We start from the raw sequence: 12,042 nt of genomic DNA on the forward strand, positions 1-12,042 counted from the left end.
AACCAGTCCTGAGCCAAGCACTTGAGTCCTTCATCAAAATTATATTTGTAAAGCTATAAATACAGCTAGGTACATTTTTTACACCATAGTCTTTTCTCTGCCTACTCTTGCTTGGCTTTCTGACTTTCTTTACCTAGTGAAGCTTGCACTTGCTGGCAAGAGACTACACCACAAATACTCAAGATCATTTTTCCTTTCTCTTTGTGCTTTGCACCACCATTCTCATTTCCAATATCCCTCTCTATCATTTTTTGTACCAATAAAGTTGTATTTTCTGACACTGTGAGACTGCTTCTTATCACATATATTTCTTAGTATCATGGATTATCAAACTGTACAGTATATTTTCAAGACATACCTATATCTTTTTGGAGTTGATTCTCCTTGCTTTAACCCCATTTCGTCTTTGCCCCTGACAAATGCAACACAGGGAATTCTGGGATGTTGTAGCCCAGAATTGTCTCAGTTCAGATGTTTTTTGATATACAAATAGCGAAAAACACAATGAAAAACGATTGCATTTCTGGTTTATAGGAACCACATGTGTGATAATGAGGAGTGTGTTGTCACCAAATTTAAACCTTTGTTTTTGAATTAAACCTCCATTTGCAGAAAAGTTTCCTTTTATTCCTCAGTAAACATTCCAGCACGACTGCCACCCATGTCTAGAAGAGGCTTACAGAGGCTGTACATGAAATAAAATTTGAAATAAGGAAAATCAACATCATATATCCTTCTTTATCTCTTTCCATTTTCACCATCGTCTTCACTCACTAATGATGAAGGTTAACATTAAACATTGTGCGAATGCCTGTCAAATCAATCATGGTTTTCTCTGAGTTATGGTAGAAAGAAGCAACACACTTTATAAGAAATCAGAGAAGGGCTGAATGAGATAATGTAAAATCACTTATACAGGCACTCTGGAGATGGAACCCCGTTTAATATTTAATATAGTCATTAACCTGAGAGGAGGAGAGGAAGAGGGTAATGGATGGCCTATTGCTTTTACCTACAGGACAAGTTTCTGAAGTGAACCGTCTCCCCTGGGGCAAGTATCACACATGCCAAAAATCTATAAAGAGGGTCACAGATGAAAGGAATTTGAACTCCCATATGAGCTTTGTGAAAACTGCAGACAGACCAGACGGCAAAACTTGCCATACTACACACAGCTGTGGGCCATTGCCATCCAAATGCTCGATTAGCTTATTATGGCAACAGACATGCCATGCTGGTAAAATAACCAACACATCTGCAGAAACTACAGCAAATAATCAATTATTGAAGGAAGCTACCTACAAGTAGCATTACTCTCACCCTTTCTTGTTCTTCCTTTTTTTTTTTTTTTTTTTTTTCCTTCTGCATTCTGCCTTGATGACCAGCTGTTAGAGATCACCCTTGAGGGACATAAATCCATGAAGTAAATTTAGCTATGAGAAATAGAACAGTTTTTTGGTTGTTGTTGTTGTTTGAAGAAAAAGACTCAAAAACACATTAAACATTTACAGGCAGCCTTCTAAAAACTCAAAACAATTTCTATGTGGCAACAGCACAGCACACAGTATGCTTTTATGCCAAGTAGTCAAATTATAGGGTAATAATAGAGTTAAGGCCCTTGCACCACTGTCTTCATCCAAAGCACAGTCTTCAGGGGGATGTGACTTTACCCCTAAGGCTAAACGAGCTGTAGTGGAATGGTTTTCTCATCAACAACACTTAGGATGACATCCATCCTCCCAGTCATATGGGCTACACAGTCCCTTTGCCCCATACCAGCCGGCCAGCATCCAACTTTGGATGGAATTTCCCTACCTCACTGTGGACTAAAAAAACTGCCAAGCATTCCCACTTCCCTTAAGTGCCTGCTCCTGAGCATACAGAGGAAGCAGGCAGCTGCTATGTTACTAGACCATCTTTCCTCACTGGAGCAGAAAGCCACTGCCTCTTCCTTTGTGAAGGAAGAGCTTATGTGCACAGGCTTCCTCAGCTAAGTCAACATGGCCCATGTTGCGCTTACCATGGCCATGGCGAATAGTAATGTAGCTGACAGTTCTCTGCATCAGAGGTCAGCACAGAGAAAACATGTATCAGGACATAAAACAGTGGAAAGTTAGAAATTTCTCAGCAACAGAAGTACCAAAGATATTAAAAATGCAGAAATACATATTTTTTTCTTTTTGTCTGATCCTTAATTTCTAATATAACACAGTATGAGACATACACTGAGCCAAAGGGTAAATATACTGTCATATCAAAGCCAGCACATTTCCTAAGTGCTAGCATTTTTATTAACTTTTGCTACAATATCGAATACTGTATTAAGCTCTATATAACTCAGATAAAACAGACAGTTCCCTGAGGAACTTACTGCTGTAGAGAGCAAACATAAAAAAGTCAAGATCATCCTTGGTCACAGCTTATTCACTGTGTCTTTATTTATTGCTTAATGACTGGATTAGTTTGGTAGGTACTGAAGAGGACTGATGAAAGCTACAAGATAAACTGGTTTTATTATGAATTGGCTCTTCCTGAGTTTCTCTTCCTCAGAAATAAAGATCAAAATCCTGCATTTTTGAAATTATTTTTTTTTAAACCCAGATTGAAAAAAAAAATACACTTGATTTCCAGAAGTGAAGTAGAATATCATTTCATTTTTAGCTTCCAGGATAAGCAGTAAATCATACACTTGAGAACCTATACAAAGGAAAATGTTAATGGCAGATCCACCTGTGCCTTCAGCTCTGAAACTATCCTTTAGGCAACCCTGAGAAATGGCAATGACTTTCCTTCACAAAGGCACTGGGTGCTGGCAGTCATACACAAGTCTCATTGAGTTCAATGCAAACACATCACACTAGTATGATCACAATGATGTAAGATCAGAAATGAAGCATCACTGTCTCATTATGAAAGGAGTTGCATCTTCTTATCCTTAACATTGCATCATTATTTATCACATGTAGAACATCATTGCTGTATGTGACACTTTCCAGGTGATTAAAAAAGCAAGATACTTGCTACAGGGAAATGATCATCTAAATTAGGCCAAAGAATGACAATCAACTGTGCAGCTAAGAGAGAGAAAGAAGCAAAAAACAATCATAAGTGACAGCAATATTGTTCTCAGGGGACAGTACTGAGTAAATCAGTATTGCATGCTTACTCTTAGTTCAGTTAATTTATGATTATGTGGCAGGTTAGGTGGCAGAGAAGCATATACAGCAAAGCTAGATGATAGCTATAAGAAGATAGACATTAGTTTTGGATTTTGTTTAGCAAAAGTGCTTGTGTCTTTGAAATTCTCTCTTTATTGGTATGGGGGCTAAGAGAAGTTGTTACCCTGCTCATCAGGTAGAGAGCACTGCTTCCATGGCAGAGGTCTTGGCAGGTCATGAAAGTACCTAAGTGTTCTCAGCGCTCAGAGCTGGTTCAAGGCATGGATCCTCAGGACCCAGTGCTGTAGTCTGTGTGCAAGGTGGAATTTCTGCATGGTGGAGAAAATGTGAGTGTCTGTGAGAAAATGCAGGTACCACACTGGTAAGCAGAGGTCGCATGTTGCTGGTGGTGCTCTCTTCATCGGATCCAGAACTCTGCAGCAGAGATAGTTGATGTGTTCCCAGTAAAAATACATATATCTCCCTGTCAGAAGGCGAGGATCGAAATGAGTTCATCACACAGCTGCTTGGCTCTCCTGATGTAACACTAGAGAATCACCTATTAGAGTGGAAGATTTGGTCTTCCTAATCACTGGCATTTTTCTCTCTGATCTTTCATCTTCTGTGCTTGCCGCACTACGCCGTTTACTGTATTGGGCAATAAGAACAGCATGTCAAGCCATGACTATATAAAAACCATAAATCATTTGATAACATTATGAGATTGCAGTTGAACGCAGGCATTTTTTCATAATGGTTTAGTGAATCTAGAATAGAAAATAGAGATATTTCTATACCTGCATTTTTTGCAGGTATCTGAAAAATGTTAAAAGAGGCAGAGTTCAGAGCCAGTGGGAAAGTGGCCTCTACCATTAAATATTTTTGTGTAGTAGTAATTAAAAATATATTTAATCACTAAAACAGGCTGATGAATCACAACATTAAAGAAATCTTCTAGTAAGGTCAGCTGCCTTACCCATACTTATGGTAAGCAATGGGGACATTAAGATGAAATACTAAACTCTTAGCAGCTAAGGGAAAAAAAGAAAGAATAGTTTAAAGTATGGTAAACAAAGCAGCATGATTTATATGGTGGAGATTTTTTAGTTGAATCTGAAACTTATAGTAGCTTCTAATGCTGATAAAGCAGCAAAATGTTTTAGTTTACATTTCTGTCACTATAGTTCTAAATTCATGGTGAGCTTTGGTCTGTGTGAACCATTTGTAAATATATAGGATAGTGTCAGGAAGTTTTTATTGTGTGAGAACAGAGGCAAAAAAAAGTGTTTAAAACAAAACTGTGATGATACAGAGCATCTAATTTTATACTTGATTTTAGATAGATATAGATAGATAATATTCGTAGTTTCTTTTCAGAATCGTAGATGATATGCTGTTCTTTGCATTGTTAAGAATTGGATTCTGCTTTTCCTTTTAATAATTATCTTGCATTTTATTGAAAAATATTATGACCTGGTGTGTACATCTGGTTTGTGACTCTGGTTCTGCTACTGAGCTACTCTGCATCACTGAAGAACTCTTCCAGCCACTGAAAATGTATCCAAAATCAGAATTTGTTCCACTTCCAGATTCCACTGAGTAGCTCATGATACAAGTCCATTTATGCAGAAGGTATAAATACAAGGAGATCTGGTTTGGAAGCCCTTTGTACCAGATTGCTTGATTTCTGGAGATTTTAAAAAGAAGCATAATGTTATATCAAACCCTGTTCTTATTCTCTTTCATCACCAATAGTTTTTGACAAATCTCAGGAAAGGATACAGGAGTTTTGCTTTAACTTGTATAAAACCTTTCCTGTGTTCCTTGACTGGGTATCATCTAACCCTATCATGCAAAATGACAGTAACTACTCATTTGTGATACTCCCAGCATGGAATGAAACAGTCATTTTTTTGATCTTCCATCTTTCCATTGGTTTTGGTTTTCCATCTTTCCATTGGTTTTGGTTTTCCATCTTTCTTTGTTGACTACAGAGAGTATCTAGACAGTTCAGGGAGGTGGATCGAATCTTTCACAGCAGACCCCACAGCAGAGTTTGCTTCAAAGGTGCCACCAGCTGGTAGACCAAGAATGTAATCCACCCAAGTCTGACATATCCCAAGGACAGCTATGTATAGCTGCCTTTCAAGAAGCTTATTTATAATGTGTATCATCTTTTTTACTAAGTAACATATCCATTTTTTTTTCTTTTAAATGATATTTCTCAAATCCAGCAGTCCTGGTGCTTAAAATATAACAACACAAAAGGGTTTCATATTTTCTTACATGGGAATCATAAGGCTTATTGAATGGTATTGATTAAGCTTTCATTACTGATATTTCTGTAAAACATTTTCAGAAATGCCTAAGACACTTGGTGTCATGAATTGTAACTCCTGTTACATTTTGCAAAAACACAGGCAGTCACAGTAAATAAAAATATCAAGTTTAAGTAAGGATTATGCTAATAGAGACTCTTCCCTTTGGTTTATATCCAGAGAATATAATTGTCATCTCTAGAGGAAAAAAAAAATCAGATTATTGATCTCTCTTTCTTTGATAATAGCACAGTTTCACTAGTATTGCATTGGTTTTATTGACAGCAGCCTATGCCACTATAATCCCTGTTTTACAAGCAAGTAAAGAGCCTGATGATTTTTTGTTAGGATATGAATGTTAACCATATTTATTTTTCAAATTGATAACAACACATTCTCATCTCAAATAAAAATTGACATTTAGACAACAAAGACTACATCTTTCTTTTGGCAAATGCCAGTGTTAAACTAATAAGAGATGCATTCCCAACTTATGATGCAATGGTGGTTATAGACTTTCCCAGATAATATGTGGAGTCTCCATCTTTGGAGATATTAAAAACCCAACTGGACATGGTCTTGAACAAATCACCCTAGCTGACCCTGCTTGAGTCACAGGGTTGGACCAGATGATCTCCAGAGTCCCCTTCCAACCACAACTATTCTATAATTCTGTGACTTTATGGCTCTATGCATTCAACAGAGAAAACAAATACACAGGTGAGTATTGTAATCACTATATGCAAAAATAATAATAAAGAAAAAATAGCAAATTGGCCTTATATCTGATCTTTATTTTTTCAGGGGAACAAATTAGCTGTATTTCCAATAAGTTCTAGTAATCCTATCAGATGATGTATGTAAAAGTCAAACCTACAGCACAATATTTATTTTCTGATTCTGCTAAGACATCTTTAAGCAAGTGTTCATGTCCTAACTAAAATGTGATTATACATAGTAAAGACATAATTAAAATAGCGTCACTAATGCTCAAAGAAAAGAGAAGTTCAATGGAGCAATAAAAATAGATGAGAATACAAGAAGGGTAATAAAGACTGAGCTATAGGTAATCTTGGTAAAATCACTTTTGAACTCACATTTTAAATAGATTAGGAAAGACCTTAAGGTCGTGATTATGTGAAGTTTTTAAGTGCATATTTAATTATTTTGAAACCAATGGGAACTGAACATGTTTTTCTGTAAGGTGAAACAAACATGTACACATTCTGCTAAGTTAGAGCCTGTATGGACGCGTTTTTTTGCTCCTTCAGGCCTCTCCTGAGAGACAGCGACAGCAACATAATGGAGACTCAGACTGGAGCAGTTGTCTGCATTCACATTGCAGCTCTAGGATTCCCACAAAATAGAATTTGCATACATAGATGAGGGGGATATACACTAGTGCTACAAACACCAAAGTGTGATAGACAATATTTAAGTCCTTGTAATAATTCTAGGCTGATGAATACTAAGATGCACCTTTTGACATCCTTCATTATATAAGAAACCCACAGCTTCCTACTGCCCATCCTTAATATAGCTGCATCATCAGGCTTAGCCTGACAGCATTTGCAACGCTGACAAACCACTTCTGCTGTCCTCATGTTTAATGTGTGTAGTGCCATCTCTGCCTTGTCCCTAAAATGTCTTCCAAAATCGAACGAAGACATTTGGATGTATTTGGAATGAGACATGATCCTAGAAAGTCTCACATTTCCGTCCCCTCATCTGTGAAAATTGTGTTTTGTTACAGGCCCATCTAGGATTTTACTCTACCAACTGTAGAACAGGACAGCCCTGCTTGTCGCTTGCACAGGTTCCAGCAAAGCTGTACACTGTGGTCTCATAAGTCAAGAGACGACAACTATTCATCCTCTTCCACTTGTAGGAACCAAAAATATTGGTTCCCCCCTGTCTCTCCTATACTTGTTGCATTTTATTCACACTCTTGAGGGAATTACTGAGCTAGCTGAATGTGCTTTTCAGTCTTTTCACCTTCTTTCAACACTACTTTCAGGTACAAAGGTAATTATGCTATTGTCTAATGCAGTCCTGTCAACGTAAGGTGTGTTCTGTGAAATAAATAAAAAAAAACATAAATAACAGGCAAAACTTCTGGAAACAACATAACACTATCCAGCAAAATTATTATAGCGTAAAACATTTTGTGCTTGGCACTCTAAAAAGTGGCAAAGCTGTAAGTTCCCTCTTATGTACTGTGGGATGTGAGGATGACTTCTGGTCAAGCTTATCTGTTAGTGTCCTGACCCCTGGATTCAACCCAAGCAACTTTAGGTGACAATAGGTTACAAGACAAATCTAAGTTAGGCATCCAGACTACCTCAGTAATGTGTTCAGACAGAATATATGATCCTCTGGGTTTTCATCCTGGCACCTAATTTGGAATAGTCCCTAAATTTTAGGTATATAGTTAGAAAAAGAGAGGAAAGTTCTCATTGCTCCGTTCAAAATTCCCTGACAAAAACCTTGTTAGCTGAAACATACATCTGGAGAATTATACTACTTTAATATAATATAGAGTACTCTGATGCATTGGATTGGTGTAGCAAGCTAGAATAAAACCTGCAGTCGTATAAAAAGAGAAGGGATTCTTCAAACCCACCTCAATTTGAGCTGAACTATTAACTTTCATTCCTACTGGGGCCTGAGCTGAATTGTTCCAGTTCTTCCATCTACACCAACATCTGCTGGGATTTTATCATTCATTGACAGTACTATATCTGTTGAGAATTATGCTTTAAGGATACCACAAATTATGCAGGAGTTTCCCTTATATCCTTTCAGAACAGTGAGACAGTAGCAGTCTCAAAAGAACCAATTCTAATGTAAATCTCCAGACAACTACCATATTCATGTTCCTCAGCAGTGTAAAATATGTAATGCAGCTCACATCCAGATGCTTTATGGTATATGACAGAGCTATACCATGTGTCAAAAAGAAACATTTGAGATATTGGAATTCTTGCTATTTCAAAAACACTTTTTTCATTACACCAAAAGGAGTTAATTTGGTTATAAAGAGCTTGGAAAAAAAATCTATTATTTTTAATATACTCTTTTGTTAGAGAAGTTAATTAAGGTAAAGAAATGTAAAAGAGCAATTATATTCTTCCTTTCTTGAACAATATACTAGAATAAATGCTGAACTTATGTAAATCAACTTCTATTTAGCAGAAACACAGGCAAAGACTAAAGTTAAGTCCCGCCTGACAATTCTACATCATGGTAAAGTATAATGAAAATAAGTAGGAAGGAGACTGTAAGCACACCACTAATGCTGTTCAGACTGGGTAGTTGGACCATGGGTGGATGTAGCAAATCAACATATTAGAACAGTAGAATAACTAACTACAAATTAATGGTCAGTAAAAAATTAGGCATAAAATAAGCCAACTTCTTAGCTATGTTAATTGGCATAAATGTGGGACCTGGTCTGCTCTCTGCCTCATAAATCATTGCAATTATGGACAATAAAACTAGAAGGTAATATCCCAAAGTTTTATTATTTACCCCTTCCCCAAAGGTGGGATCAGCTGGATCAATGTCATCTCCCACAAAAGTTTATCCAGCCTGTTTTCAAAAATATTCAGCAATGTGAACTCCTCAGTTTCCCAGAAAACTGTTCCTGTGCTTTATATCCTTCACCATGCATTTTCTTCCTACAAGTTTGATCCAAACCTGTCCTCTGGTACTGAAACCCTCCTCGCCCCACACACACATGTCAAGGAAAAGAGATTATTTCTTTCACAGAATCACAGAATCGGAGAATCATAGAACGATTCTTTCCTTGTCATAGATGTGGTTTACATGTTTAAAGAACACATCTCCTCTTCAGTCTTCTCTTGACTAACCATCGCAGATTCTTACATCTTTCTGCACCAGTCATGGTCTTGCTATTCATTCTGCACTCAGATCTTTCTCACTAAATTCATAGTCACAGTGAATAATTACTATGATTACAGAATATATAAAATTCTCTACATAGAGAGATCCAAGATCTGTAAAGGTATAGGTCTTTAATTTTGAAGATCAAGATCTTTAAGAAGATTATCATAGATTTTGATATGAAATAAGTGGATAAATTTCTCTGCATATGTAGGCTTTAGCATCTTCAGGCAACAGCTATCGCTGAATCTGATCCTGATGTGATTGAACAGTAAAATACACCCAAAAATTCCTAATTAATCGCAATATGAGTGGCATTTTAAACTCAGGGACATATGTAAAACCGTATAGTTCTGTTTTGCCCCAAATAGCATACAGGTGACATTATGCTCATACTATATTCTGATCTGCTTTGGTACTCTGCTTCATGTGAAGAGGCTACTTTCCTTATTATATTTTTCAAAACTCTTTCAGAAAGCCCATCATTTGCCTGGTGACCCTGGCAATGAACTTTTCAGGGTGAATTGGCCCAATAGACATAGAAGTGCTGACGCTCATTATGTGATAAGAGTGTATAATAGCTCATAATCTATGTCATACTGTAACAGAAAAGAAACTAAAAAAAAAAAAAAAACTTGTTAAACATTTTATCAATGGTACAATGCTAAAAATTGAAGTAAAATGTCACATCTCAATTTCTCCTTTCTTTCAGCACTAGAATTTGTGAATTTATCAGTTGATTTTTCATATTGCCAGGCAGAAACTAAGCACAACTACCTTTTTTGTCCTCATTTTCTCTTGATTTTGACTTTGATGCACCTTCAGCTGATGAAATAATTCCTCTCTTAAAAAAAAGGGGGAGGGGGCGGGATTCAAGAGAACTATTCTGTTAAACTGACATAAACCCCCAAATTATCTCAGAAATAAACCCATACACTACAGTACCACTTCTCTTATCCTGGCCACTGCAGCCACTGCAGAGGGTTTTTTGTGAGGACAGGTTGAACTATCAGGAGCTTTCAAGAAATCTCTTTTTCACAAATAACATTTCCTGGCACAGTCTGTGAAGACTGATCCCTTTGCTCTAACATTTTGCTATTGTTCATTTTATTGCTAGCTTTTCATCTCAGTTATAACACAGCTGTACATATCTTAAGATACCTTTAATAACTCCTATCAATCTCCCTGTATTGACCCAAGTAACTTACAATATCATCCTAACCTCCAGCAACTAAAGGCAGGGTGAACACTGCAAAAGCAACATCTTTCTCCTGGTCCCCCAGCTAGCTCTGCCTGTGCAGATTTGTCAACAGCACAGTGCAGAGTGCCCTGCTTGCAGAGATATTAGCTCAGATCATGAAAGCAGTGAACATTTACTCAGGTCCAGCCCTGTGTTTGCACAGCTTTCTCTTCAGGGGGAGCGTGCAATATCAGCTCTGCACTCAGCATGGTTAGAAGGTGCAGATATGCTCTAGCTGATTTAGCTTTAGGCAGATTGCACCTCCAGCTCTAGGTTCAGTTTAGGTACCATTACGTGTTTTAAAGTATCCTCTTAGGGGTTCACAGATTCTGATGTTCATCAGATCCCAACACCTTCCTATATCCATACCTTGATTTTCTTGGGAAAGGGACCTGGGAAACATTTCAATTGTGGAAGAAAGTACACAGGGTAGAAGGTAACATGCTTGTAGGCTTCCCAGATGGAACAGAAAGGAATCAGAACTGCAGGAAAAATTGTCTTGCAGGTACATCTTATTTCTGTGTTATACTTTCACTTTTCATGAAAGTCTCAATTAAGAACGCTCCCCACTGCAAATACCTCAGCACTGTTTGCACCAGTTCATCCTTTCCATGAAATATCACATTTGTATATTCATCCCACAAAGAATAGCTGTTGCAACCACAGAAGAAGATTTAAATTGCCAAAGGCTATGCCATCATCCCTAAACACTGGTAGAATCTTTCTATCTAGTTTTGATTCTCTGGGTATATGAGGGATTTTTACTTTTTTTTTTTTTTTTTAGCTAGCAGTATCTTCCTTGCTGTCTCTCAACTCATTCTTGCATTGCTGTCACAGAAGATTTTACTTCGCAGTTTTTTCTATTAGTGCACTGTCTTCCAGTATTTCAGCATCTCTTCTGTTCTTCTGAATATTACTTAATTTTGTTTTTAAAGCATATTAAAATCAGAAAATAATGAAAAAATAGACTTCCAAATGTGTCCTTTTTTTTCTACATTTTCTGCTTTTAACAGCTTTTGAGGCAGAAGGAAGGGTAACAATAAGATGTGCTTAGTGTTTCTATTATTTGCATATCCTTGGCATCTAATCATAGCTTTATTTAGGCCTTAACTTCTTGTTCCAAATACATAGTCTTGAAGATTACAAATGAGAGAGACATACTATATTACTAATTCATTCAAAAGGGTTTTGAGCCTTCCAATTCTGAGTGCTGTAAAGATTCATTAAGTGAGATCTACAGGACAAAATCGAATTTTTTTTGCTGGTTACTGTAAAGTTTGCCCCTGTGATAAAATTTGGCTAATGGAGTAAAGAAATAAACTGAATGAGTTCACTCTCTCTGAAACATGTTGCCCTTGAAAAGATGTTCTTTTTTTTTAATTTTTGTTAGTGGGGAAAATCAAAACTGACTTTGAATATA

The sequence above is a fragment of the Tinamus guttatus genome, unplaced genomic scaffold (assembly GCF_059628265.1).
Source record: "Tinamus guttatus ecotype Peru unplaced genomic scaffold, ASM5962826v1 Tinamus_guttatus_pri_ptg000496l, whole genome shotgun sequence".
Taxonomy (NCBI): Eukaryota; Metazoa; Chordata; class Aves; order Tinamiformes; family Tinamidae; genus Tinamus; species Tinamus guttatus.